This window comes from Delphinus delphis, chromosome 5 (genome assembly GCF_949987515.2).
Source record: "Delphinus delphis chromosome 5, mDelDel1.2, whole genome shotgun sequence".
Classification (NCBI taxonomy): Eukaryota; Metazoa; Chordata; class Mammalia; order Artiodactyla; family Delphinidae; genus Delphinus; species Delphinus delphis.
The window spans coordinates 94,328,861-94,336,745 of record NC_082687.1 but is presented as its reverse complement, the minus strand read 5'-3'; the positions used below and the strand labels follow the sequence as shown (position 1 = coordinate 94,336,745).

Here is a 7,885-nt window from a genome sequence, read left to right as displayed (position 1 = left end):
TAGAAAGACAACCAGGAGAATGAGGTTGTCCAAGAAGCCAAGAGAAGCAAATGCTGAAAGGAGGAAGGAATAGTCAATTATGTAAAATAGTTCAGAACTGGAGTGTGCAGAAGGGAGAGAAGAGAGAAAAATACTTGTGGATATGTCCTTCTGTTTCAACTAAGAAAGTTTTCTTCCTCCCCACCTCCTCTGTAAGTCCGGCCATGTGGTGATGTAAGGTGATGGACTGGGTTGGGCGCCATGGTTGACTTGTTTTTGGTATGTGTAATCCCCCTGTCCCTCCTCTGCCCGGATTACTGATGATCCTGGCGAGGAACATTTCCATGGGGATGTGTGCATTTGCTATGTCTGGCTTGTAGACAAGTAAATACAAATGCTGCTTTATCAATTTACAGTACAATTGCTTAGTGGCCAAAAGCAGAGTTGGAAGCCTGCCTCCAACTGTCTTCAGGATAGAGGCCAATCTCCTTAACATGCCATATCAGCCTTCATCAGATGTCTTTATCCCACTTTCCACCTCCTCCACCTTACCCCACCCCTCCTTCCTACACCGTACAATGCCTATGCTCCATTCACGCTGGACTTCTGCTCACCTCTAGATGCACTGTGCTCTTCTATGCCTCTGCCTTTACACATGCTATTCCTTATGCTTGCAATGCCCTACCCTGCTTTTGTGCTCAGGAAGCACTGCTGGTCCTTGGAAGCCCAGTTCATGTGAAATTTCCACTGGGAAGTCTTCCTGATTCTTAGGCTGGAGTACTCATTCCTTTCTCTGCTACCCTGTCTCCTGTTGGATTTACATATTGCATTGAAATTGTTTATATGTCTGACATTTCTCAAAGGATTTTCAAGGTTCTTACTTGTCTCAGTATCCCCTACTTTGCCTGGCACAGAGCAGTTACTTAATGATAATAATAGTGACTTTAAAAAACTCTACAGGATGCTTGTCTTTGCGCTAAGTGCTTTTGCATGTATTTTTTCTTTTATCCTCATAACAACTTTCTGAGGTAAGGTTTATTATTTTCCCATGCCATAGCTGAAGAAACTGAGGTTCACAATAGTTATGAAATTGCCACTAGATTTCAAATAGGTTATATAAAGTAAATTTCAAATCCAGTTGATTGCAGGGTCTGAGTACTTAATTTCTGTTCTGTACACTTAAAGGAGAAAGGAATAGAAGTTGTTTTTTTCCCCCCTAGGGTCCAAAACTCCCATATTTTTGTCTTTCATTAATTTCTAAGTGAATGTGCCTTGCATTTACCATCTTTCTAAATGGTTATGTGGCATCCTTTCCCCTTTTGCATGTATTACAATAGTCCTCTTTGTTTATCCAGGAAATGTTCAATAGTGATCTGAACCCTGGGCACACCCAGACAGGCAGCTATAGCCCTGCCCGAGTCCAGGCAAAGGCTCCGAGTAGTTAGGTGTGTTGGGGTGGGAGGGGGGTGAATCAGTGAATAAGCTGGGCTATTATATTGCACAAGTCCTAGAGGAATTCCTCTCATTGTGATCTCATGTGTGTGTTTTTCTGTTTGTTTGTTTGGCTGCGCTGCACGGCATGCGGGATCTTATTTCCCTGACCAGGGATCGAACCTGTGCCCCTTGCAGTGGAAGCGGGGAGTCTTAACAACTGGACCGCCAGGGAAGTCTGTGATCTCATGTGAGTGGTGCACTGAAGGCAGATAGTAGAAAGAGATGGGTGAGTTTGATGGTCAGTTGTATGTGTCAACTTGGCTAGGCTGTAATTCCCAGTTAATCAATCAAACAGTCATGTGGGTGTTGCTGTGAATGTATTTTGTAGATCTGTTTAACATCTACAATCAGTTGACTCTAAGTAAGAGGAGATTATCCTGAAAAATCTGGGTGGGCTGGATCCAGTCAGTTGAAAGGCTTTGTGAACAGAGCTGAGGTTTCCCTGAGGAAGAAGAAATTCCACCTGCTGACTGCAGTGTCAAGCTCCTGCAAGAGTTTCCAGCCTGTCCTTCCTTCCAGCCTGCCCTAAGGATTTCAGACTTGCCTGGCCAGCCTCTACAATTGTGTAAGCCAATTCCTTGCAATAAATCCCTCCCTCTCTCTCTCGCTTTCTCTCTTTCCTTTTATCTCTATCTCTATCTATCTCCCATTTCTTTACATATATATCCTACTGGTTCTGTTTTCGCTGGTGGAAACCTGACTGATGACAGTGAGTAAATCAAAAGGTGTCTCTAAGAGAAGTTAGAGAGAAAAAGCAAGAGAAGAATATAATATATTAGATAATATGAAGAATGGTCAATGAGTGGAATTGGAGGATTAATTGTCATCCTTTAAGACTGCTTGGATGTTTCTTCATCCATTCCACCATCCTTTGCCTCATAACCCGGGCAGTTATTCTTCTTCTGTCTTGCCTATTGCCTCCTATCATGGTATTGAAGTTGCATACTGACATGTTTGTGATTCCCCCACCCTCCTTCTCCATCCCCTGGTATGTGAGTTTTGAGTCTCAGGGTGTAATTCTTTATCCCTGGCACATAGCTTAGTTCTTGACTCATATTAGGGGTGAGTAAACATTTGTTGATAAGTGAGTGAGAGTTCACAGCTTTAGGTGCTCAAAGATGCCCCACCCAGGCCATTCCATGGGCCAGGGTGGGCTTTCTGGAGGAAGCAGCCACTGAGAAGGGAAACCCCAGCCAGTTTTTATGGTTCTTGCTTCCCTCTATCCATTTGTTGGTGCCTTCAGGAGCACACAATTTGCTGGACCCCCTTCTCTGTAATGTGGTCCTATTAATATATTTACAGCACCCCTAGGAGACGGCATTCAGTGCCTCTCACTTGGTACTGTTTCATTGAAACACCCACTGGCCACTTTACACACACTGGCACTCTCACAAGGGTATCTTGATATCTTGAGGGGCTTGTGGATATTTTCATCTTCACTAGAGACATTCCTTGGGCTCCTTTTATCCTTCTCCGTGTTGGCACCAGAATTTGAACCATTTCCAGAGGACACAGATGTGCTGGATGGTGTCCTCTCTTTTCAAGATGAGATGCAAGGACCTTTCCCTGCAGGAAAAAAGAGAGCAGAGGTTCTTTTGGAGGGACAGCACCCACCCTAGGGATGCTTTGAGGGGGGTCCAGGTGTTGACTTTCTCCTGCAGATGGACTTTCCCCTCTGACAGTCTAGAAGTGTGACTTACCTCCTGGTAACGATAGGGAATAGAAGACGTGAAACCCTTTCTTCCTTCCTTCTCTCGAGGATCTGCTTCTTTTGAACTTATTTTTTGTGTGTGTCTGCTTCTCATCTCTTCTTTGTTGGAAGCAAAAGGAAACAGGAACTTCATGCTTATTTATTGAATAAAGAATTGTTGAAACAACTAAAATTGATAATAAAGATGAAAATATAATTGGAGAAATGGCTAATTCTAGGACTGGGGCAGGAAATAATACAAGATGAACCTGGTGAATCTTGTAGAGCCCCCAAATAAGGAAGGTCTGAACAAATGAACAAAAAAACGAACTAAAAACCAAACCTACGTTGATTTGTATTACATCAAAGGGGCACAGGAGTCAATTGAAAGAGATGCCAATGCCAAAGCTGGAAATTTTTGGACAACAAAATAAACAAAGTAGTATTGGATCATAACCCAGAGTATAAAATAAATATCTGTAAGCCCACACTGATATAGATAAATGATTGAATAAAGAGGTAGATGGGGGAGAAGAGACAAATCTCCCATGCAGAAGACGTCCAAATAAGTTGTGCAGATACTCCACCCTCAGGGAAGGGGGCATAACTCCTCACTTCTTAAGTGTGGACTGTATACATTGGTTTCCTTGAAAAATGCATACAGTACAGAAAGGGGAAAAAAGAGTAACTTTATAGTGGATAAACCTGACAAACACTACTTTAGCCAGTGACCAAGGTCAGCTTCAAAATAATTAGTTCTGTTGATTGTATGTACCCCTGATATGACTGTGGTAAAAATGACCCTTTACCTCTGTGCTCTTCCTCCCCCAAACCCATAATCCCAAACTGGACAAAAGAAAAACATCAAATTCCAGTAGAGGGCATCCTACAACACACCTGACCAGCACTCCTTAAAACTGTCAAGGTTATTAAAAACAAGGAAAATAGATAACGAATAAGGACCTACTGTATATAGCACAGGGAACTCTACTCAATACTCTGTAATGACCTATATGGGAAAAGAATCTAAAAAAGAGTGGAGATATGTATATGTATAACTGACTCACTTTGCTGTACAGCACAGATTAACACATCATTGTAAATCAGTTACACTCCAATAAAAACAAACAACAAAAACAACAAGGAAAGTGAGAAACGGTCATAGTCAAGATGAGCCTAAAGGGACATGATGACTAAATGTAATGAATGTGGTAGCCTTGTGGGATCCTCTAACAGAAAAAAGACATTAGGTAAAAACTAAAAGAAATATGTTAATAAATTCTGGACTTTATTTAATAATAATGTATCAATATTGGTTCATTAATTGTAACAAATGTACCATACTCATATAAGATGTTAATAATAGGGTATACTGGGTGAGGGGAAGGTATATGGGAGCACTCTGTACCATTTGCTCAGTTTCTCTGTAAATCTAAAACCTTTCTAAAAGAAATCTATTAAAAAAAAAAAAAACCTTAGGAGAAAAAGAGGGAAAAAGGCATAAGGGCCTCTGCTCTGGTGGTATAGGTGTGTAGAATTAAGTGCATGAACACACACATACACAGATCAACACTTTATGACAATCTGCTAAAATGAAGGCTAAGATTATTGCATAGTAATTATATGTCACCTACCTCTTACCTGACACATTGTCCTATTAAGTTATTGCCTACTGGAGCTTGGTTATTGATTCTCATGGCCATGATCTCTTGGAGAGAGAGGAAAGGGGTGCTGTGCCTACTTGGAATGCTTTCCTGTCTTCTTGAAATCGTCCTAGTGTTTAAAGTTCTATTTATTCTGGTTAAGATAGTATGAAGAAAGAGTATAGAGAGTAAGTAGCTCAAAGGCTGAATGCTTAGGATCTCCTAACCCTTACTCTTCAAGCTCACAATCTCCTTGGATGAAGAGGAGAGGAGGTACTGTTGGAGGAGAATATCACTTCATATGAAGTTTAATAATCCCTCTTGACATGTTCTATTCAGTTTGATCCAGCAATGGTTCCAAACCCTAAGAATGTTAAATCAAATTACCAGAAACAACAGAAGTTTGACAAAATGGTCCAAAAAAATGAAAAAACAAACAAAACGAAAGGGGACATTTTGGGACTTTAGTTTTAGGGTCAGCTGGGCCTAAATTGAGAATTAAGAGGAACGGAAGGGCTGTTGAAGAATTTACCAGAAAACAGATAAATAGTTTATATGGACACATATTTTTCATACCAAAGTCAGGACACAGGGCTGGCAAATATGAGAGAGTTTATGGGACAAAGAGGTGAACACTTTCAGCTGAGGGTGCCTTGGGAAATCCGGGTCACAGAGTCAATGAAAAGTGAAGAGGTTGGGAAATGGCAAAGTCAGACAACTAAGTAAAGGGGAAATAAGCTGTTGATCCTACAAGCCCTGCTTATCTTTTGTGATTGATGTGCATAATTTGCAAACCAATATCCTTTCTTTTTTCAAATTAACTGAACTCCTATTTTATTGTGTGGAAATATGCCTAGCTACAAAAGGTATTTCCCAGCCTCCCTTTCAGCTATGAGTAGCCATGTGACGCAGTTCTGGACAATGAGATGTAAGCAGAATTTCCTGGTAGGGGCTTCTGAGAAATTCTTTGAAAGGAGCAGAATTAGCCTCTCTTCATCCTTTCCCTCTTTTCAACTGAAACACTGACTCAAATTTTGATATGAAGGAACAGCCTTGGCACAAGGCAGCAGCATGAGAAGGGAAGACACCTGCAAAGGAAGAGTGAAAAGTGGGGAAAAATTAGAAAGAACCTAGATCCTTGAGGGCATCAGAGTGTTACCATTCATTCTTTGACTGCCAAACTCTGGACTCATTTTATGTGACAAAAATGAAGCCCCTGAATGGTTTAGGTTGCTATTTTTATGGTTTTCTTTCCAGCCGACCCCAACTTTAACATAGACCTCTTAAAGAGAGCTGTTGTTTTGCATATTACCAAATTCTTCTATGCAATGTCTGAGAGCAGGAACTGTCACCACTAATAGGATCTCTGCTCTACCCCATTCAGAATATAAATCTTCCAGAGTAGATATCAAATGAATTTGGTGCTTGTCATTTTGGTTTCTTTCCTACTGAAAATTCCAGCCCAGTGGCTAAGAGACCGTACTGTGGACTTCATGTGTAACAACCACTTAGTCGCCATCAGCTTGTGTAATCTCTGGCAGCTCTCTTAAACTTTTTGTACCTCTGTTTCCTCATAAACTAAATGGGGTTAACAATACCTATCTCATACGACCGTTCTGAAAATTGAATGAGATACGTTGTGTATAAAATTTAGCATGGTTCCTGGCTCATAAATACTTAGCAGTAAATGGTGATTATCATTTCAATTTGGTTTTTTCTAAAGCTTTGCAAATTGTAAGGAGTTATACAAGTATATTATTCTTCCGATTATAACTGGGCCAGTTATTAAGCTATTGCCTTTCAGCTCCAAACCATCTTTCTAGATTCAGCTCAGCAATGTTGGGGCTAGGACTCTGCAAACCACATCCAGCTTTGCCGCCAGTTCCCTTTTCCTCTTCCATCAGGGGGCACTAGAGGGAGATGGCCAGGCTGGAGGAGGAAGCCACGCTCCTTCCCGTCTGCTTCCTGTTGGCTTCTGAGCTCTTCCTGTTCCTATGAGCTGTGCTCCAGCAGTGCTTTTCCATCCTGCGGTGGCAGTTCCTTCCTGAAGTCAGAATTGAATCCAGTTTGCAGTTCCTCTGACACTTTCAAATATTGTGCTTCATTTCAGTCACTGGCACCAGTCACACCTCCTTTTTGTTTATATATTTATGTGTGCATGCATTTATTTATTTTTCACACTTCTCCATCAGATTTATTTATTTATTATTTTGAAAGGAATGGATTTGGAGAAGAAAAAACATGGGGACTAGATAAAAATTACAAATGTAGGCTGCTTTGCTAATTGTTTTATAACCACAAGAAATTAGAATACCCTGTTCAAAGCAAGACAATGAAATCTCAAAGATCGAGGTGTTCCTTTAGGGGAGGATGAAGATTTCAGTCTCAGGTATTTGGAATTCAGGCTGCAGTCCTTGTTTTTGGATAGATCACCGGGTGTGTGGTACAATCCATGTTTCTAACCAGATCTGAACGGAAGAATGGCCACTTGGCTCAGGTAGAAGTAGATCAAGTGTTTAGTTACAGGGGTCGCGTAAGTACCGAAGTTCCTTCTGCGATGCTGTGCCGGGTGGGCTTGTACTTGTCAAATGTCCTTCTCAGTGTTATATTTCTCCAACACCTGGGTAGCACACTCCACCAAGCCCGTTGCATCTCCTCCGACATATCTGCATTTTTGATCACGGCCTTTCGGGTACACGTGGTTACCATGGAGCAGAGGCTGCCTCACGCTGCGGTGCCCCTCCTCCAGGCTACTAAGTTTCAGTAATTCCAGCTTCTTTGTTCCTCAGCCCTAGGGATGTTAGCGGTTTCCTGCAGTTGCTACCTCTGTGCCAGAACCAGCCCATATTGGCTTGCAGAGTCTATTGTTAAATTTTCAGGAATTTTGCAAGGGAGATGGTAAACTGCTGGTAGCTGGAAATCTGCCATGCTGGGAGTATTTACACCACGAAAATTGGCAAATGCTACAAATCAGATTTCCCCAACCAGAGATCTGATTGTAAACACTTAGCAGCCCACCACTAATTAGAGTTCTCCTTTTACTCCTTCGGTTACCTAGTTAATTACTTTGTATCTAGTT

The 7,885-nt window shown here is 41.5% G+C and overlaps 1 pseudogene; it reads right to left on the bottom strand.

Annotated features, from left to right (window-relative positions):
- Nucleotides 1-7,264: 7,264 nt before the first annotated feature.
- On the bottom strand, nucleotides 7,265-7,515 carry LOC132426305 (dynein light chain 1, cytoplasmic-like; annotated as a pseudogene).
- Nucleotides 7,516-7,885: the final 370 nt, after the last annotated feature.